The sequence below is a fragment of the Hippopotamus amphibius genome, chromosome 1, assembly GCF_030028045.1.
Source record: "Hippopotamus amphibius kiboko isolate mHipAmp2 chromosome 1, mHipAmp2.hap2, whole genome shotgun sequence".
NCBI lineage: Eukaryota > Metazoa > Chordata > Mammalia > Artiodactyla > Hippopotamidae > Hippopotamus > Hippopotamus amphibius.
Genome location: NC_080186.1, coordinates 92,880,835 through 92,904,528, shown reverse-complemented (window position 1 = coordinate 92,904,528; position 23,694 = coordinate 92,880,835).

The following is a 23,694-nucleotide window of genomic DNA, read 5'->3' as shown; positions in this document are numbered from 1 at the left end:
TCATTGATGAGTTTAGTAAAGTAGCAGGATACAAAATTAATGCACAGAAATCTCTTGCATTCCTATACACTAACAACGGAAGAGCAGAAAGAGAAATTAAGGAAACTTTCCCATTCACCATTGCAACCAAAAGAATAAAATACCTAGGAATAAACCTGCCTAAGGAGGCAAAAGATCTGTATGCAGAAAACTTTAAGACATTGATGAAAGAAATCAAAGATGACATAAACAGATGGAGGGACATACCATGTTCCTGGATTGGAAGAATCAACATCGTGAAAATGACTGTACTACCCAAAGCAATTTACAGATTTAATGCAATCCCGATCAGATTACCAATGGCATTTTTCACAGAACTAGAGCAAGAAATCTTACGATTTGTATGGAAACGCAAAAGACCCCGAATAGCCAAAGCAATCTTGAGAAGGAAAAATGGAGTTGGTGGAATCAGGCTTCCTGACTTCAAACTATACTACAAGGCCATAGTGATCAAGACAGTATGGTACTGGCACAAAAATAGAAAGGAAGATCAATGGAACAGAATAGAGAACTCAGAAGTAAGCCCAAACACATATGGGCACCTTATCTTTGACAAAGGAGGCATGAGTATACAATGGAAAAAAGACCGCCTCTTCAATAAGTGGTGCTGGGAAAATTGGACAGCAACATGTAAAAGAATGAAATTAGAACACTTCCTAACACCATACACAAAAAGAAACTCCAAATGGATTAAAGACCTACATGTAAGGCCAGACACTATAAAACTCCTAGAGGAAAACATAGGCAGAACACTCTTTGACATACATCAAAGCAACATCCTTTTTGACCCACCTCCTAGAATCATGGAAATAAAATCAAGAATAAACGAATGGGACCTCATGAAACTTAAAAGCTTTTGCACAGAGAAAGAAACCATAAACAAGACTAAAAGGCAACCCTCAGAATGGGAAAAAATAATTGCCTATGAAACAACGGACAAAGGATTAACCTCCAAAATATACAAGCAGCTCATGAAGCTTCATACCAAAAAAGCAAATAACCCAATCCACAAATGGGCAGAAGACCTAAATAGACATTTCTCCAAAGAAGACATACAGATGGCCAACAAACACATGAAAAGATGCTCAACATCACTCATCATCAGAGAAATGCAAGTCAAAGCCACAATGAGGTATCACCTCACACCAATCAGAATGGCCATCATCACAAAGTCTGGAAACAACAAATGTTGGAGAGGGTGTGGAGAAAAGGGAACTCTCCTGCACTGTTGGTGGGACTGTAAGTTGGTACAGCCACTATGGAAAACAATTTGGAGGTTCCTTAAAAAACTACAAATAGAACTACCATATGATCCAGTAATCCCACTCCTGGGCATATACCCAAAGAAAACCATAATCCCAAAAGAAACTTGTACCATAATGTTTATTGCAGCACTCTTTACAATAGCCAGGACATGGAAGCAACCGAAATGCCCATCAACAAATGAATGGATACAGAAGATGTGGCATATATATACAATGGAATATTACTCAGCTATAAAAAGGGATGAGATGGAGCTATATGTAATGAGGTGGATAGAACTACAATCTGTCATACAGAGTGAAGTAAGTCAGAAAGAGAAAGACAAATATTGTGTGCTAACTCACATATACGGAATCTAAAAATGGTACTGATGAACTCAGTGACAAGAACAGGGAAGCAGATACAGAGAATGGACTGGAGAACTTGAGGTATGGGAGGGGGCGGGGGGTGAAGGGGAAGCTGAGAAGAAGCGAGAGAGTGGCACGGACATATGTATACTACCAACTGTAAAATGGTCAGTGGGAGGTTGTTGTATGGCAGAGGGAGTCCAGCTCGAGGATGGAGGGTGCCTTGGAGGACTGGGGCAGGGAGGGTGGGGGGGAATCGAGGGGGGGGGCGTCAAGGAAGGGAGGGAATATGGGGATATGTGTATAAAAACAGTTGATTGAACCTGGTGTACCCCCAAAAAAATAAAATAAAATAATAAAAAATAAATAAATAAATAAATAAAAAAAAAATCAAGTATGCTTGGTGGAAATCTTTTCTTTTTTCATTCCAACATGATGCACTTTATTTATTTATTTTTTATATTATATGATTTATTTTTTTAAGAACTTTTATTGAGATACAGTTAATATACAATAATCTGCATATATTTAGAATGTACAATTTGGTATTTTTTTTCATATTAGTAATGTATATATGGCAATCCCAATCTCCCAATTCATTCTTCCCCAACACTCCCTGCTTTCTCCACTTGGTGTTCATATGTTTGTCCTCTACATCTGTGTCTTTATTTCTGCCTTGCAAACTGGTTGATTTGTATCATTTTTCTATTTCTGCATATATGTGTTAACATACAATATTTGTTTTTCTCTTTCTGACTCACTTAACTCTGCATGACAGTCTCTAGGTCCATCCATGTCTCTAGAAATGTCCCAGTTTCCTTGCTTTTTACAGCTAAGCAATATTCCATTGTATATATGTACCACTTCTTTTTTATCCATTCATCTGTTGATGGACATTTAGGTTGCTTGCATGTCCTGGCTATTGTAAATAGTGCTGCAATGAACATTGGAGTGCATGTGTCTTTGAATGATGGTGTTCTCTGGGTATATGCCCAGCAGTGGGATTGCTGGGTCATATGGTAACTCTATTTTTAGTTTTGCAAACAACCTACATACTGTTCTCCACAGTGGCTGTATCAATTTACATTCCCACCAACAGTGCAAGAGTGTTCCCTTTTTTCCACACCCTCTCCAGCATTTACTGTTTGTCAATTTTCTGATGATGCCCATGCTAACCGGTGTGAGGTGATACCTTACTGTAGTTTTGATTTGCATTTCTCTAATAATTAGTGATATTGAGCAGCTTTTCATGTGCCTCTTGGCCATCTGTATGTCTTCTTTGGAGAAATGCCTATTTAGGTCTTCTGACCTATATTATATGATTTATATACCATTCTTTTACTTTTTTCTTTTTTTGGGGGGAGGTGGGAATCTCTATTTCATTATAAAGCTCTGATTGCATAGGGTTGCATTTTGCTTTAAAATATTATTTCTCTTTTCTGACATTTAATTATTAGTAAAATTAAAATTCAATTAGTATATTTTGTTGGCCATACTCAAACATTGAATTAAGTTTTATATCTGTATCTAATTCAATGTGATTTATCAGAAATTTAAACCAATTTCCTTGTGGAAATATGATCTATTTAAAAATTTATTCTTATTTAACACTGATATTAACATTTGTGGTATAATCTTAGAAATACATTTCATAATAATTTTTATGTCACATATAGTCATTTAAAAAATGGTTCTGGTAAGGTTGTATTATGGGATAAATTGATTGCTAAGCTGTTAATCCAGTGACTACATCATTTAAGTAGCCATTGTTCTTCTAGTAAGTTTTGTTCAATAAATATTTTTTTAATCCCTAAATTATTTACTATTTGGGTAACTTTCAGTTTTCTCATAATATTCTGGAGGAGGGAAACTGTAAAAAGTATTTATGACAGAATTAATTTTATTTCCCATGAAAATCTGAATTTGTATTTAATCATCACGGTAGCTAAAATTTATTGGCTGCCTAATATATCAGGCTCTAGGCTAAAAATAGGTTTTACATATATTATTTTCTTTAACACTTCCAAAAATCTCATAAAAAAGTTACTATTATTAAGCTCATGTTACTGATGAAGATAATAGAGTTGATTTAAGTAAAACACTGCAAGACACAGAACTAGGAAGTAGGAGTTAGGATTTAAACCCAGCCAGGCTAACTCCATGGACTTTACTATATCTGTAATGATAATGGGTATTTGTATAAAGTTCATTTTTTTGTGGAAGGAGGAAATTTCCTGTTTCTAATTTTGTGTTTTGGAGATATGCTGTCATATTTTGGATGTTATGTCACCTTTTCTAGTCAAGAAAAAGAAATACAAGCATACTGAGAAGAGTAGTTTATGTGGAAAAATTTGTAAGAGTCTCAGGCTTTTGAAATATTGACTCACAGAAAAAAAATGCAGAAGGCATTTGTAGAGAAAAACAAAAACTCCAAAGTATTTTGCAATACTGTTAACAGCTCTTCTGAGAAGAAAAACAGCATGTTTCTCATAGAATTATTATATCTGCAAATGTTACATATCCTCAGATTTTACCATTCCAAAGTCAAGGATGAAATTATCTTTTTAGAAAAATCTGTAATTTATGGGAAAAAAATAAAAGTTTCATTTTATTTTGAGGATGAGAACCAGAGAAGGTGGATAAAGGGTCTTTTTAAAAATTTATTTATTGTTTCAATTCACAGTGCAAATGCTTCTTTTCTCCCCTCATTTGTGAGGTATTATCTGCATGTCTATTTACAGTGGAGACAGGACAAAAGGTGTCAGTTTTGCATTCCAGCTCGTGATCTTGGACAGATAACATCATCACACACAATATCAAAAGACAACCAAACAGAATGCCATTTAGTTTGCTGTATAATATGGTCACAGGTAAACTCAATTTAAAAATACTCATTAATTGGCTTCTGGGGTCAATGTATAAGAGATGATTTATAAAGCTCATGAATCCAAAATAATGTATGAAGTTCACATATCCAAGGTAATGTCAAGGAATGGAAAAATGGCCTGCAAAAAAAGGGAAGAACATTTATTACACCATATGGATGTGGACAGGAGCGTCTAGTATGGCAAATGAGGATTTAGAAGCTCTGATTTCTGTGGGGATGGCATCATTTTTGAATTAGTTACTTGTAATTTGTGATCCTTGATCCTTTGAGCTTCAGTAATAAAACAGAGAGCCTCTCATTTAGGAAGGATGGCAACGGGCATATGAGACTAGCTCTTATCTGTGAGTTGAGTGTAAGCCCTATTTCTTCTACTTTTTTTAAGGTTGACTAACCTCAATGTCTGACACCGGGCTGATATTACCTCAAGACTATGAACCCATCAAATTTTACAATCTCTTAAGTCAACGTTAGAGACCAATCCTGAAGTCACTAGACTAAAGCTTTCTGCCCAATGCTACCTAAAATCGTGAGTGGAGAGAAGAGCATTTTTCAGTAATGCATATGTCTTTCCAAATTCCAAATCATGAGAAAAATCAGTTGCACTATTGAGAAAATGCAAAAAGTTTTTGAGCTGAAAATAAGAAAATGCTGACACTAAAAGGTCAAGGTTGTCACTTTGGGGAACAGGAACAGGAGCTAGTTGAAAAGAAGCTATCAGAATCAATCCCTCTTTCTTTCTTGTAGGCGATGCTGTGCACTTTTGTGATTGTGTTTTCTGGTAATGATGAGTCATTCTTTTAAGTAAAATTAATATTAATAGGCATGTATACTTTACATAAATCCTATGAATGTTGTATCAAGATACAGAGAAGTTTTGAAAGCAAAGTTACTCATTACATTCACAATTTTGATGTGTGATTCTGTGTCATGCTATAATCCTTGCTAGGAGATCTTAATTGCTATTTGAATACCCAATAACATTCATTGGTATTTTCCAATGTTTGAATTATTCACCATGGGTTACGGTTCTTTGTAAAAACCATAGAAGATTTGATAATTCTTCTCTATTAAACAATTTTCAGATATATCTAGTAATTAAAAAAAGTATGAAGAATGTTGGTTTTGTTTACAGTTTCTTTTGCTGTGCAAAAGCTTTTAAGTTTAATTAGGTCCCATTTGTTTATTCTGCTTTTGTTTCCATTACTCTAGGAGACAGATCCAATAAAATATTACTGCTATTTATGACAAAGAGTGTTCTGCCTGTTTTCCTCTAAGAGTTTTATAGTATCTGGTCTCACATTTAGGTCTTTAATACCTTTTGAGTTTATTTTTGTGTAAGGTGTCAGAGAATGTTCTAATTTCATTCTTGTACATGTAGCCATCCAGTTTTCCCAGTACAGCTTATTGAAAAGACTGTCTTTTCTCCACTGTATATTCTTGCCTCCTCCGTTGTAGATTAAATTGGCCAAAAGTGCATGGGTTTATTTCTGGGATTTCTATCCTGTTCCATTGATTGTATGTATCTGTTTTTTGTGCCAGTACCATACTATTTTGATTACTGTAGCTTTGTAGTATAGTCTGAAGTCAGGGAGCCTGATTCCCCCACCTCTATTCTTCTTCCCCAAGGTTGTTTTGGCTATCCAGGGTCTTTTGTGTTTCCATATAAATTTTAATTTTTTTTCTTTCAGTTCTGTAAAAAATGCCATTGGTAATTTGATAGGTATAGCATTGAATGTGTAGATTGCCTTGGGCAGTAGGGTCATTTTAACAATATGGATTCTTCCAATCCAAGAATATGATATATCTTTCTATCTGTTTATGCTGTCTTCAATTTCTTTCATCAGTGTCTTATAGTTTTTAGAGTACAGGTCTTTTTTTCTCCTTAAGTAGGTTTATTCCTAGGTATTTTATTCTCTTTTATGTGATGGTAAATGGGATTGTTTACTTAATTTCTCTTTCTGATATTTTGTTGCTAGTGTATAGAAATGCGACAGATTTCTGTATATTAATATTGTGTCCTGTAACTTTACCAAATTCATTGATGCATTCTAGTAGTTTTCTGATGGTACCTTCAGGATTTTCTATGTATAGTATCATGTCATCTACAAACAGTGACAACCATAAACAAAACAAAAAGACAACCTACAGAATGTGAGAAAATATTTGCAAATGATGTGACCAACAAGGGATTAATTTCCAAAATACACAAACAGCTTATACAGCTTATATAGTTTAGACAGCATATATATATGCTGTATAATGTTATATATACATATATAACAAGCAAATCAAAAAATAGGCAGAAAACCAAAATAGATATTTCTCCAAAGAACACATACAGGATAACCAACAGTCACATGAAAAGATGATCAACATCACTAATAGTTATAGAAATGCAAATCAAAACTACAATGAGGTATCACCTCACACCAGTCAAAATGGCCATCATTAAAATGTCTACAAATAATAAATGCTGGGAACCCTCCTAAACTGTTGATGGAATGTAAATTGGTGCTGCCTCTATGAAGAACAGTATGGAGGATTTTTAAAAAACTGAAAATAGAGTTACCATATGATCCAGCAATCCCATTCCTGGGCATATATCTGGAAAAGATGAAAATTGTAATTTGAAAAGGTACATGCATCCCAATGTACATTGCAGCACTATTCACAATAACAAAGACATGGAAGCAACCTAAATGTCCATTGACAGATGAATTAATAAAGAAGATGTATTAATGAAATATTACTCAGCAGTAAAAAGGAATGAAATAATTCCATTTGCAGCAACAGGGATGGACCTAAAGATTAACATACTAAGTAAAGTAAGCCAGACATAGAAAGACAAATATCATATCTTATCACTTATATATGGAACCTAAAAAAATGATACAAATGAACTTATTTACAAAACAGAAGTAAACTCATAGACATAGAAAACAAATTTATGGATACCAAAGGGGAAAGCAAGGGAAGGATAAATTGGAGTTTGGGATTAATACATACACCCTACTATATATAAAATAGATAAACAACAAGAACCTACTGTATAACACAGGGAACTATATGCAGTACCTTGTAATAACCTATAATGGAAAAGAATCTGGAAATGAATACATATATATGTATATATGTGTTATATATATATATATATATAGAATCACTGTATGTTATACATCAAAGTGATTCACTGAGTGACTGCTGTACGCCTGAAACATTGTAAATCAACTATACTTCAATTAAAAAGAAGTGAGAAAAATGATGGGAATATTTTTAAGAAAGATAAAGGAATCCCTCAGCTTATTGCCAGATATGTTTTAAATCACTGCAATAGAATGTATCATTGACAAATGCCCTTCATAGGCACCTTGAATATACTGATAACATAGAAAAGACAAAGCTCTGATAATCTTTTGAGCCAATGCCTACTTTAGAAATAATACACAATTTTGCAGTATATCAAGGAACAGTATTTAGAAAAAAACAGTAAGATACTTTCTATGGTAAACAGATTATCAATTCCACCTCACAGATAAGTGAGTTCTTGAACACTAAGTAATTCTGATTTCTTGTTTCTAATTCTCAAACACTGATATCTTTTGGAATTTTAGAAACACTGGCTACGATGAAGTGGGTATTGCCCAAGTTAGGTGCATAAAAATCTCTAACTTCTAAATGAAAACAATGCTGACCCAATAGATTTAGTTCCCTGATGTCATTTTTCCAATTCAGTGAAATGGATATTTATTGGTTATTTTAAAAATCTCTTCTGTTCTAATATTTGCATTTAAGATTATATATTTTCCTACAAATTTTATGAATCAAAATAATACATTTTATGTATTATTTCTATTGTTATTCAGTTCAAAATAACAATGCCTAATATCCACTGTGATTTCTTCTTTAATCTATGTATTTCTTAATTGCAAATTATATAGGGAATTTTATAGTTATGTCTTTGTTACTGTTTCTGACTTATTTCCATTGTGGTTAGAAAGTATACTTTGTAAAATCTTGATCCTTTGAAATTATTTGAGGCTTGATTAATGGCCGAAGATATGCTTATTTTTCGAAAATGTTCCAAGTATACTTGGAAAGAATATGCATTCTGACTTCTGGGAAGCAGTTTCCTATATTTCTCAATTAGACCTTTTTATTAATCAAGCTTCTCTAAACTTATAAATCCTTACTGATTTTTGTAATTATTTTTTATAATTATTCAAATGTGTGTTAAATCTCACACTATGAATATAGATTTTTCTGTTTTCCCTTTTATTTGGATGTTTTATTTAATCTATTTTGAGACTGTTATTGATTGAATATAAATTTATAAATGTTAAATCTTCCTAATGACTGGATCCTTATATTACTATGATGTGTTCTTCATTAGAAAACTCTTTGCTTTAAAATTACTTTTCTAATGTAACTACAGTGGTTTTATTTTGATCAGTTATTTAGTGGTGATATTAATTTTAAACTTTTAACTTCTGAGTTTTCTGTATTCCTATATTTTAAGTGTTTCTAAGTGTCATATAGTTGATTTTTCATTTATTTATATTTAATGTAATCACAGATATTTTGGTTTCAACATACCCTCTAAGCATTTGCTTTCTTTCTTTCTTCCTTTTTTTTTTTTTTTCTTTTGGCAGCACCACTCAGCATGTGGGATTTTAGTTCCCTGACCAGGGATCCAACCTTGGCCCTCAGCAGGGAGAACGTGAGGTCCTAACCACTGGACTGCCAAAGAATTCCCTAAGCATTTGCTTTCTATGTCTTTGTTCTATTCTATTTTTTTTCCCTTTCATTTCCTTCATTTTTCTGGATTGATTGAGCATACTTAACTACTTCTTCTCACCCTTCCATTTAGATTGTTAATAATACACTCTTTTAATAATATTCTTTTTTGTAGTTGTTTTAAAAATAACAACTTGTAACCTTATTTATCAAATATAATGTAAATGAATACTTTTCCCTTTTCCTTGGTAACACAAGGAATAGTTTAACAGTTTAGAAAAGTTTAACTCCATTTATGTACCTTCCAATTTATCTATTATTAGGCTTGCATTTAAATTCTCTGTATGCATTTAATTTTTACTTATTTACTAATGCTTATAACTAGTTTAGATTTATTTCTATATTTACTCTCTTTTTTTTTTGTTTGTTTCTGAATATCCTACTTCCTTTAGAAATTATCATTCTTCCTGAAGAACAACCAGGTTTTAATCTTAAAATAATATTATTTGACCTCTACTTTTGCACTTACTGAATTCTAGGTTGAATATTTTCAATTTTTTCAGCATTTTAAGATATAATTCTATTGTTTTTTGCCTTTTTTTTTTTTTTTTAATTAGAAGCCAGATATCACTGTAATTCTGCTCCTTTTGAGTACAGTATAATTTTCCTCTGGCAGGTTTTGCAGTTTTCACCTTGACTTTGACTTCTGCAGTTTTACATTGATATGTCTTTTTGGTTTCTTTTGTTTTTACCCTGCTGTAGGTTTATAGGCTTAATATCTTCCTAGGGTTTTGAAAAGCTACCAGTCATTATTGACTGATTTATTGCTTTTGGCCCACTATTTTTCCCTTCCTTCTAGGGTTCTAGTTATATGTATGTTAGGGTTTCTCAATTTACCCCTTATGTCTCTTTACCTCTCTTCTGTATTTTCCTTTGTTTTGTCTCTCTGAGCTTCATTCTCAGGATTTTCTTTTGGTCTTCTAATGTATATTCCGATGCAATAACTATCTTTTCAGCTGCATCTAATCCCCTGTTAAAACTATGCATTGACTTCCATGACACCATCGTATCCTGACTATTTTCCTACTTAACTGATGATTCTCTCCATTATCCTTTGATGGTTTATTCTCTTTTATCAAATCTTTAGGTGTTGGAGTTTCTTTATTCTTGATCTTAGCCTCTCTTTCACTCTTTTAAAATTAATTATGAAAGTCAAACAGTCAAATATTATCTACTTTTTAGTTATTTATATCTTCCTCTTCATTTTCTCTTCTGAGTTGAATATCTATATACCAAAATATCTAAATTCTTCAAGTATCTTGTCCCATAACTTTTCTTCTTTTACTTCTGTTTATTCATGATTTCCATTTTTGCTGATTCCTTCCCTTCATGAGTTAAAATGCTTATATCTTAATAAAAATGTATCTTAGTGAAATTTACACAATTAGTTCAATAGTGGAAGAAAGACAGCAGTACTATCAGTGCTTTCTAACAGAAATATAATATAAACCATATATAAAATTTACATTTTTCTAATAGCTACATTTAAAAACTTTTTTAAATTAGGTAAAATTGATTTTATTAACACATTTTATTTAACACAATATATGTAAATATCACTTTGACAGTATAAACATTTTTATTATGGGAGGGTGGGAGGAGGGTGAATTGAATGAAGGTAGTCAACATATACAAACTTCCAGTTATAAGATAAATAAGTACAAGGATATAATGTACACATGATAAATGCAATTAATACTGCTGTATGTTAGATATGGAAAGTTGTTAAGAGAGTATATCCTAAGAGTTCTCATCACAAGGAAAAAAAAATTTTTCTTTATTTTTTATTTTGCATCTATATGAAATGATAGATGTTCAGTAAACTTATTGTGGTAATCAGTTTGTAAAGTATTTAAGTCAAATTATTATGCTGTACACCTTAAACTTACACAGTTCTGTACATCAATTATATCCCAATAAAACTTAAAGAAAAATATTATTGAGGTATTTTATGTATATTTTTATTTCTAATTCTTAAAATTCAGTGTGAATTTTATAATTACAGCATATCTCAAATAAGACTCTGAATTTTTATTGGAAATACATGACATGTATGCAAATTTCATAAAATCTGCAGTTAAAAAAGTAGATTCATTCCCTCTAACAGAGTAGGAGGGTGGGAACGTAAATTGATATAGCCGCTATGGAGAACAGTACGGCGGTTCTTTAAAAAACAAAATATAGAGATACTATATGATCCAGAAATCCCACTTGTGGACTTAGATCTGCAGAAAAACATGATTCAATAGGATATATGCACACAAGTGTTCATTGCGGTGCTGTTTACAATAGCCAAGACATGGAAACAATCTAAATGTCCATCGACAGATGAATGGATAAAAAAGATATGGTACGTACATACAATGGAATATTACTCAGCCATTAAAAAGAATGAAATAGTGCCATTTGCAGCAACATGGGTGGACCTGGAGGTTACGATACTAAGTGAAGTAAGTCAGACAGAGAAAGACAAATATCATATGATATCACTTATATGTGGAACCTAAAAAAAAGTGATACAAAATAGAAACAGACTCACAGATCTAGAGAACAAAGTTATGGTTACCGGAGGAAAGGGTCGGGGGGAGGGATAGATCAGGAGTTTGGGATTGTCATGTACACACTATTGTGTTTAAAATAGATAACTGGGCTTCCCTGGTGGTGCAGTAGTTAAGAATCCACCTGCCAATGCAGGGGACATGGGTTCGATCCCTGGTCTAGGAGGATCCCACATGCCTTGGAGCAAATAAGCCTGTGAGCCACAACTACTGAGCCTGTGCTCTAGAGCCTGCGAACCACAACTATTGAGCCCATGCTCCACAACTACTGAAAACCACACACCTAGAGCCCATGCTCTGCAACAAGAGAAGCTACTTCAATGAGAAGCCCACACACCGCAACAAAGAGTAGTGCCCGCTCTCCGCAGCTAGAGAAAGCCTGCACACAGCAACGAAGACCCAATGCAGCCAATAAACAAACAAACAAATTTATTAAAAAAATAAAAATAAAATAGATAACCAACAAGGACCTACTGTACAGCACAGGGAACTCTGCTCAATATTCTGTAATAACCTAAATGAGAAAAAATTTGAAAAAGAGATACATGTATATGTATAACTGAATCACTTTGTTGTACACCCGAAACTAACAAAAGACATTGTTAATTGACTATATAAAGTTTAAACAAATAAAGTGATTATTGGTAAAAAAAAAATAGACTCATATACTCATTTTTTTAACTTCAGTGTTTTCTAAAAACCAAATCAATTATCAAAAAAATACAGTTTTCCTTAATATCTGCCATCCTATATAAAAAACTAGTAGAATTGTTTGGATTTAAAGTAAAAACATATAAATTTAAAAGCTACATATGTCCAAGTTTAACAACTTCTCTAATTCTTTGTTAGATTAGTGTTATTTTCATCAAATTAAAAATGGTGTTGCCTAAATTGAAAGCCATCCTAACTTTATCAATATCAAGAAAAGTCTCTCTTGGAATTTTTCTTTTTACTATTTTACAGAAGAAAAATCTTTTGCATATTGATTCATGTTAGAAGAAATACATGGAATCATTATTATTGACTGTATTATGTATGGTTTCAATTTCAACAGTGTGTTGAACAGTGTGTATATTACACAACTCAAGCTGTCCGGCTAGATCACAATAAGCACCATTTATTGGTGCTTCAAAATGTCAGTGAAAAAATATGAATCACACTGTCATTTTTTGTCTGTGATTGCTGAATAACTGGCAAGCATTTGTTTTTTTTTTATGAAAAGTCTTGAATTTGAATTAACAATATACTAAATCTTTGTAAGACTCTTCACAACTCAACCAATGAACACTGACAATAGACATCTTACCAGTAAATAGAAATCATTTCTTTCAGTGGCTCCAAAGACATGATTTTTCATGGTATTTGCATATATATATATATACTGAAAAATTTTAACAGCTATATTCCTGATACATTTTATATTTTTATTTCAGAAAATTGAGTACAGATATTTTCAATATGGATCATACAATGCAATAAAACAAGGTAAACATTAGTTTCTTCTTTTAAAATTCCAATAAAATTCCAATAAATCTGGAACACAATCTTTAATCTAGCAATAATTTTTCTTTGACAGATGTAAATTAGAGAAAAAAACATACCCATATACTAATTGGTCAATGTCTCTTATATTGTACAATCAATTTAAACCTAAAATATGCAAACTTTAAAACTCTGAATCAATTGATCATTGATATTACTAGAAAGATATTGTATTATGTGAGCAATTGTGAACTTAATTGAAAGTCTTGCACTTTTTGTAAAATATCTGTATCTTTTTCTTTCATTCATAATTTTTAAACAAAATTTCCAGAACTGAAATAATTTGTTTCTGTCATCTATCCATATAATCATAATATTTTATTATTTTGAATGGGTTTTGCAGGTCAACAATTTAAATGAAAACTAAATAATTGGATCTGCACACAGCAAAGCTGTTGCTTGAGGTATCTGGCATACTATTACAAGGAAGTCTTATAATTTGGATTAATTATCTTAGCCTATATTTTACCATATCTTAGATGTCTATTACCGATGATTAGTTAACTTAGCCCGTAATCTGTCCTTCATCTTAGGAAACAATAATTAGTGTCTTTCTGAAACAGACTCATATTAAGTGCTGTGCAGGAAGTTAGCCATGAGCAACAAGAGGAGGCCAGACCGGCTGAACATCCAATAGCCTCCTAATCTTGCCAAGCTATTTGCTAACCTCACCCCAAACAGGACCCCATCCAATGCTCCAAAATAGTCAGGGGACCAGAAAAATCCCCCAGTGACTGACTGGAGGGGCTTTCCCCACTCTGGCACATGTGCACACCTCATGCCATCATGTCTATAGATAACATTTGGCGGCCATTAGGCTCATTAAATGTTGGTAAATATTCTGTGAATACATACATCTGATTATAACAGACTGAATATGGGAAGGACATGTGCAGCAGAGCCTCTTGTTAACCTGCAGCTGTCAATCAAGACTGTCAATCAACGACCTCCTGGACTATGCCAAAGCCTTGCCTTAAAAACTCTGCACCACAGCCCTCCAGGGCCACTGCCTCCTTTGGTTTGGCCCACCTCTCTCTTGAGGTGTTCCCTCTGTTCTCTACTTATCTTCAATAAACTCTCTTGTAACGGGTGAGACCTCAGATTCTTCTTTGAGTCCTTACCAAAAAACAAGGCCCACGGGAGGACGAGTCTCCGAACTCTCCTCCGCTAACATTGTGTCCCCAAAAGACTGATGTATTAAACCATAAGTTTTATGCATTTATGTTTATTCTTAGATAAATTTGTCACCTGGGTGAAAATATTGATTTCAGTCAGTGTGGAAATCTAACTAATGAACAGAAAATTTTGGAGTGAGGATATTATCAGACAAGGCAAATTAAATAAGGCAACTTTATGAATAATTTCTCAGTGGAGTGATCTAATCAAATCGAAAAAACTCAGCATGCCCACAATCTCCTTATATATCTTCACAACATGAAGAGCCATAACAATAGCACCGAAGCCGCTACCCTCTGTCCTCTCCATCAGTGTTAGCTCTCTTCCCTACTAGGGCTTGATTGAGAATTTTTGACTTTTACTTCATTTACTTTCCTCTTCTATGAATCCAAGCTTGATCAACTCACCCCTACCCTCCAGCCTTTCCCCTTCTCCTCACTACTTTTTCATTAGTTATGAAAATTTAACAAGGATAGTCATCAACCTGGAGTTTAGCTTCTTTGGGATGGCTTTGCATGGATATTAATGCATTATTTCTACAGTTTAAACTTACAGTACGTTCTTATATTCACATTTCCAATTTTTTGAGAGACGTCTCAGTGTAATTCTCTAAGTACTGACAAAAGACCTAAAAAAAAGGATATACACAGGAAATTTAACGTTTCTCTGCAAGCACCGAGTCCACAGAAAAAGTGAGATCTGAGAAGTATTTGAAGGTATCAGTTGATCCAACTCATTGTCTTAACTTTCACATATGCCTCCTTTACCTATGAAATAGTTTCAGACTGAGAGACCCTTTAATAGTCATTCTCAGGATTTTGATTTCTGATACATGAATGTGGACAAATGGTCAGAAATTGTCTCTCAGAACTTCCATAAAAATATGAAACAAAACTAAGTAACACAGACTTTGTTCTAAAGTGTTTTGATTTTCTCTTTTCTTTTCCTCTTTGAATACCTAATGAGCATTATTTACAGTGGAGACATAAGTCTAATGAAAATTAGTCTTCAGGAGGAATTCAAGCATGCCAGATTATCATTCATTCAATTTATAACCTTTTAATAAGAGTTAGTTCTCAAAAGTCAGGGTGGTTTTTATATTATTTTTCTTTTTCATTATACCTCATACATTTAATAAGTTATTATCATACTTTGAAAAATAGTATCTTTTTTAAAAATAAAAAATAACATTGTGATCTTTTATTAAGAAAAATATTAGATTTATCATCTTTTGGGTTATGAAGAAATATTACAATATTTCCATATTCTTCTATTTTTATGAAAAAATATTACGTTGGCAAAGTTTAACACCTTGGCTTCTTTGCCTATCAGTTTTTAGATTGTTTCCTATACCGTCAGTGTTTTGTTTCCAAGTTATTTTACTGCAGCAGGCAGGACATCTAACTGAATACATTGCTTCACTGAAACAGCCTGGATTTTAATTCTGTAACAGTCCTGTTACATTACCATCTTTCAGGAGGCCTGTCACTAAGCCATGGCAGTAGGAAAGAGGAGCAAGAAAGGAACATTAATGAAGGCAGTTGCATTCTGGTGATTTCCCAAGAGAAGACAAACACCAATCTACTGAAGGACTTTGGCTGCCAGCAGGTAAAATCAGGACACTGCCTTTATTTCCAGCATATTAGGGATGTTTCAATTCTGCCTTCCTCAGCTGGATGGAGAACATGCTGACAGACCCTGACCTTTCATCAGTGGAAGCAGGAAATCTGAAGGTTATTTTAGGACTACCTAGCAACAAAGTCATCAGCCTTACAATTTCTAAGAATTAAGTATGTGGCCTCCTCATTTAGGGAGTGTGGTAATTTTGTTTCTGCTATAATTTCAGGAAAAAAAAGTTACAACATTTGTTAGTTTTTTTTCCCCTTTTGTCTATTAAATGAAGATGATTACTCTTACTCCAGAAGAAAGGTTTTCCTATCTTTCTTGTTCATTGGCCCATTTTATAGTAGGTAAGAAATGTATACACATCATCTATAACCTCAAGATGCAGACTGGCTTTTTCTAATTTGTGCAATTGGCTACAGAGGCTTGTCACTCTCTAGCTGGCTTCTTGTCCTATTGTTCACCTGCAAGTGTCCTTCCCTCCATTCACAATGAAGTTGTTCTTGTACCCATCCTGTGCTTTTCACACCTTCATGATTTCACCTATGCTGCTCTTTTGCCTGCAACATTCTCATCCATCTTTGCCCCTCTGCTAGACCACACTTCAACTTCTCCTGGAATCCTCCTTTAAATGCTACAATTAACTGAGTTGTCTTTTTGTTTCCAATGCATAGCATACCTGCTGAAATGCAGTAGGATCTTATTAACTATTTAAATAAATGCACTAATAGTAATTTGTCATTTAATTTTTCCTAAAGAGGAGAATAATTTTTATAACTTTTTCTCCTTAAAGTGGCCCTCATTTCATAATTTTAATGGTTAAGTTTTTTCTATACTGAAAGTTTATTAGAGAAAAGACCTACATATTTTTATTTCCATGTAAATAATATGCCCTCTTAGTTTTAGAGATTTACCTCCACTGTTTAAATCTTCAAGTATGTAAAAATATTTAAACAAGGGTAATGTTATATACTATTTATTCATGGATTTTACCACTTTTTCACTGTCTCTCACTGCCTTGTCTCCTGTCCCATCTTTTCAAGACACAACGTGAAACCCCTTGCATCTTTTATCCAATTACCTTTATTGACAAAAGCCCATGAGTTAAATCCAACTCTGCTAATCCATCCAATTGGTCTGTAAATTCATCTATTAGATCAATAATTTTACTCTATTTTTCTCTATTTCTCTATCTCCTGTAATCTTTACTCCTCTCTTTTTACCCCTCTCTGCTGAATGATTTCCCCTGAGTTTGGAAATATGCTATCTCTTCAATCTCTATAAGTATTTTTCCACTCTGTAACCTCTCTTGGTGTTAATTAATTTCTTTTCTCTCCCTTAGAGCAAGAACCCCTCAGAAGTTGTCTATACTCACAAATTCAATTCCTTCTCTTCATACTCTCTAGAACCTTCTGTGGTCAATGTTTTCCCCACATCACTAAACTGCACTAGTCAAGGTCACCAGCGACCTCCATTTTGGTGATTACAGAGGCTAATTCTCAGTGCTCAGCTCAGTGTTCGTTATAATTAACCATCAGCGAAATTTAGCTTGTTACTGCCTTATTAAAATAATCTCTTTATTTGACTTTTATAGCACCACACCTCTGGTTTCCAAGAGGGATGTGTTTGCCCAGGTGCAGTGAGAAAGATTGTGCATCATCCATAAAGAGGGTAAAAATAATAACACAGCTTACTAAAATATTCTGTTTTTACTCTACCAATTCACCAGCAATACTCTTTATTAAAAAAAACAAAGGCATTTGTTATGCTATAACATTTAAGAATTGCTATAGTTACTGTAGAATTTTAATAATTTGTTTAATCTTCAAGTTAGCACCTTTTCTGCCTTTGACTTACACTGACTAAGTTACAAGCCTTCTTCCTTGGAGTAAGTGTGTGATGATTGAGAATTGTTTGAGCTCTTTTCCAGGGTGGAATGTATTTCCAACCCACGTGGATTCTGCCTTTAAACAATGGATTCAAATAGGAATGATAGACCAGTGACTATAAAGGTGAGGAAGCAGGTCATGAATTACATCGATTCTATTATTCTATATTACACTGGGATTTTTAATTTGTGTATAGGATTTAAAACAATGAAATAGCTAGGAAACTTCAACATATAATGTTTTTCTTTGCTCTATGTGAGTTTTAGGTCATAAAGGAAATAGTCTACTGATTTTGAATAATATCTTTAAAATTGGAATTAATTGGAACTTAGTCTTATTCTAATTATTTGTTTTAAAAGTAAAAATGAATTAAGAAAACTGCAATATTATAATAAATTATTGTGATCGACCAAATGTCTTCCTTTTTCAAAAATTTATTAAAAATTATGAATTAATTTCATTAGTCATAGTATAAAATTTTTATGTTTTACTTCTTATTGAAACTAACCACTTAAACAACAAAATTTATTATCTTTAGAAGTTCAAAATCAAATGTCAGCAGGGTTGGCTCCTTCACAGGGCTGTGAGGGAAGTATCTGTTCCAGGCAAGATCTATATGAGGAAAACTGCAAAATTCTGATGTACCAAATCAAATAAAAAATAATAAATAAAGAGCTATTCCATGTTCATTAATAGAAAGACTCAATATTGTCAAGATGTTGATTCTTCTTAACTTGATCTACAGTTTCCATGCAATCCCAATCAAAGTTCCAACAAGTTATTTTATGGATATGGACAAACCTATCCTGAAGTTTATATGCAGAGACGAAAGACCCAGGAATAGCCAACATGATATTGAGGAAAAGAACCAAGGTGGTGGACTGATACTACCTGGCTTAAAGAATTACTATAAAGCTACAGTAATCAAGACAGTGTGGTAACGCTGAGAAAAGACAAATAGATCAATGGAATAATACAGAGAACCCAGAAATAGGCTCCCATAAATATAGTCAATTTGATCTTTGGCCAAGAACCAAAGGTGATGCAATGGAGCAAAGACAGTCTTTTCAACAAATGATGCTGGAATAATGGTACATCCACTTGCGAAAACATGACTCTAGAAACAGACCTAACATGCTTATTACACAGTGATCTCCTGATTTTGCAATGAACTCACTGCTTACACCTCAATCTTATGGTTCAAATATCTCTATGCACTGTCTTGCAAATGTATATCTCTAGTCCCAACTTCTCCCTGAACACTAATTTCATAATTCCAAATGCCTTCTATTATATCACTTGAAAATCTTAGAGATGACACAAAACTAACAGGTCCAAAATGAACTCCCAATCTTCCCCTATCAGGCTTGATTTTCCCTCATTTTGATCCACCTAGTAATGACAGCTACATTCTGCCAGTTACTCAGGCCAATTTCTAGAGTCATATTTGGCTCTTTCTTTTTTTTTTCTTTTCTTTTCTTTTTCTATTATACACCATATCTGGACTATTAGAAAATCCTGTTATCTCTACCTTCAAATACATCCAGAATTGGACCATTAAATTACTGTTAAGACCATGATAACCATTATCATATCATGCTTGAATATTCCATTAGCCTTATGTCACTTGCCTCCTTTCTTATACACTTACCTTTTTGACCTAGTCTCTACAAAACTGCCAAAGTAATATTGTAAAATATTGCATATACGTGACGTTTCTTTCTCAAAACATTCTAACAGTTCCCCATTTTCCTTAGAGTAAATGTTTCTCAAAACATTCTAATGGTTTCCCATTTTCCTTAGAGTAGAAGCCACTGTCCTTAACTTACAATGGCCTATCGGGTCCTGGGGTGTCCCATCCTTATTGCTTTCCTTTTGCTTCTTAATTACTCTCATTGTCACTCTATTTCATATCTATTTGCTTATCCTGAATATATCAGGTAGGCTTTCTCCTTAGGAATTTTGCCCCTGGTATTTAATATTTTACAATTTTTTTTCTCCAGATATCCAAACAGTTTCCTCCCTCTCCCATATGTTTAGTAAGATTTCTATGACCAATCTATTTAAAATGGTTATATTTCCTTGCAATCTTGTTGCCACCATGGTGCCCTATTTTATTATTTTACTATATTTTATATAGTACTGACTTACTATGTAGTTTATATATTTATTTACCTGTTCTATCTCAAGGTTAGCCTTGCTAACCTCCAGTGAATGGAAACTTCAGGAATACTTTGGTTATGTGTTTTTCATTTTTTAAAAATTCCTTTATCTGCAAGGACTTATCTGGTATATTGTAAGTGCTCAGTAAATATCACTGAATTGGGACTTCCCTGGCAGTCCAGTGGTTAAGACTCCACGCTTCCACTGCAGGGGGCATGGATTCAATCCCTGGTCAGGGAACTAAGATCCCACATGCCCTGGAGCCAAAAGTTAAAAAAAAAAAAAAAGATGGTAAAAAAAATAACTGAATTAATTGAAAAAAAACTTTACATTTAGAAACAAATATCAAAATTGTAAATAGGTCTCTTTGTCACAACGAGAACAATGACAGAAGTTCTCATTAAGGTAATACCAGATGCCATAACAGATATACCTGAACAGTTGAAACTAAACTTTGCTTAGGTAATAGTTTGATAAATATGTCCTAAGTAAGCAATCTTCTCCAAATGATGATATAAGGATTCTGACTCCTTCTACAATGTGAATCAATCATTTTCCCATGCAGTTTCCAAGGTTATCTGGGGAATTGTACTCATTCTGGAAACATTCTGGGTACATTTTAAAGGGCTGAGCCTTGAAGTGGTTTATAATACTTTCATTCACATTCCATGGGCTAGCATTCAGTCTGATGGCCACATTAGCTATATGCCCAGTCGGAAGAGGAAATGGGTTTGATAAAGAAGTAATATTCTCTGACACAGCAAGTAATGAAAAGGTCAAAATAAACAGAGGGTGTCTGCTTAAATTTGAATGTCTAATAATACCCATTATATTTCAATATATTATGAATAATTATATAATTGTCTTAGAGGATTTTTTCTAATTATATAATCAGAATATATAATTTAAATAATTTTGGCTATCTTCCTTATTCCAAGCAAAATTCAAGGGGAACATGTTTAGTAAGAATCTTGCCCAACCAAATATTTAAATTGTTACACTTGGTGTTGCTTTTTGTTTACCTGGAGGGTGGATTCTTGAAACTAATGTAGTATTATGTTCTTACAGATGTTCTTGGCAATCTGAGCATCTGGTTTTGTAAACTCCATTTTTAACAAAAGTTTCTCAGGCTGAGATTTACTCTCAAGTGCACAACTGGCATTCAGAGAACTTTTAATGAAAACATATATTAAGGCTAAAGAATGAAGCACAATTAAAAGGTTCACTGATTCAACCTGAGGGAAAATAATGTTCTTTGAGTTTTCTAAGCATTATAGTGATTATTTAAATTTAAACACTCTATGTCTGCATTCCACAAATTATGTTCCATAGAGCAGCAGTTATGTGACCTTACCAATGTGGAAAAAGTTCTATACCATTAACAAATATTTTTAGAAATTATTCAATAGTTTCACTCTAGGAACATCAAAATAAGGGTTGATACAGTGAAGTCACTGAGATATCCTTAAATTCTGTCTAGTTGTGTGTAAAAGTATGTTCCTCACTTTGTTATGACCATGAAACTATTTTTTCACATCAATATCTATTGTATTAGTTTCCTAGGGCTGCCATCGCGAACTACCATAACTGGATGTCCTAGAGCAACAGAAATTTATTTTCTTATAGTTCTGTAGACTAGAAATCTGAAATCAAGGTATTGGCAGGGACAAGCTTCCTCTGAAACCTATAGCAAAAAAGATATTTTCTAGCCTCTTCCAGCTTTTAACAGCCCTGGATATTCCTTGGTTTGTGATAGCATAATTTTAATCACTGCCTCCATCTTCACATGTTCAAAATACCCCTTTTAGTCATAACAGATTATGGCCCAGCATAACGCCCTTAATTCAGTTTGATTACTCCTGTAAAGTAATAAAGTTTGGAAACAGGGTCACATTCTGAGGTCCTGGGGGTTAAGACTTTGGCATATATTTGGGGGGTGGGGCGCACAATGTAACCCATAACACTTATCTACATATTTTCTGAGGAATGCAATCTGGACTATATCATGCTACATAACTGCATCTCTTAACTATTGCATTGGGAATGTATGTGTTGTAAGACTTTTAAAAAATTCTAAAGTTACAGAAACATCAGAGCTAAATACAAACAGATCAAGTTAATAATGGTTTCATAACCACAATTTATTTGATTTATCTCCATTTATGTCTACTCCATTACTAATACCATTACTAAAAATTACTCCAAATTTATTACCTGCTGATACCTGATTAGCAATATCTATGTAGAATATTATAGCAAACCATACCCCTTTGTACAAGGGTGAGTCAAAAATTAAATGCACTCTGGCGGTAGCATTTTTAATTAACTTTTAGAAAAGACAAATACATCATTTTTTGACATAATCTCCTTGCTTTTCAATACACTTTGTCCATCTGTCAACAAGCTTTTGTATTCCCTCATCAAAAAATGTTTTCAGCGGAGTGAGAGCCACAAATGCACCGCTGCCTTCACTTCTTCATCAGAAGTGAATCTTCGTCCTCGTAGGGCTGCTTTCAGGGGACCAAACAGGTGAAAGTCCGATGGAGCAAGATCAGGACTATAGGGAGGATGCTTTATCACCTCAAAATGAAGTTTTTGCAGAGCGTCGACAGTGTGGGCGGAGGTGTGTGGACATGCACACCCTCAGACCACAAAAAATGAATCACTACATGCTGCTCTTCTATCGTGCAAATCACAAGTGGGGCATCCATTTTTGCTCACACCACAGTTACAAATGAACTGATATAACATGTTCACAACTGCACAGCAGTGACTGGGGACACAGTAGCCTTGAACAGAAAGCACTGATAAAACAGTGAAGCCAACATAAGTTTTAATATAACCGGAGTGCGGATAATTTTTGACTCACCCTTGTACTATACAATATAAGGTTCACACTCAATCATTAACACTTGAGAACGTACATACATTTTAAACTTCATCTTGAGTCAAAGCCTCTCATACATTAGAATGTTGACATGTATGTGTGTCACTTCTGCATTGCCTTGATGTCCTTTAATACTTTAGTTCATAATATTTTTCCCCCATACCTTTCAATCTATAGCAACATATGAACATTGAAACCCCACTCACTATTCAAGCCTTACTGAAATGCTACTTCTCTCTTCAGCCTTTCTCACCTTTCACCCAGAGTCTTAGAACTGAAGATTTCCTCTCTGGTGGCTGATCAGACTATACTCATAGTCCACCTCTGACAGAATATATTTTGGATTCTAGTTGTTAGTATACATGTGTATAGTTTTTAAAAGCAAGAGCCATCTTCTTTATCATTGCATAAAAATACACTGGCCCTGCCTGGTCACCAGGTGGCTCTAATATCCTATGGAAAAATTGAGGTTATTAAAGCCCAATAGCCTGGCCTTCAGATTTAGGGCAAATTTCTCAACTCATTA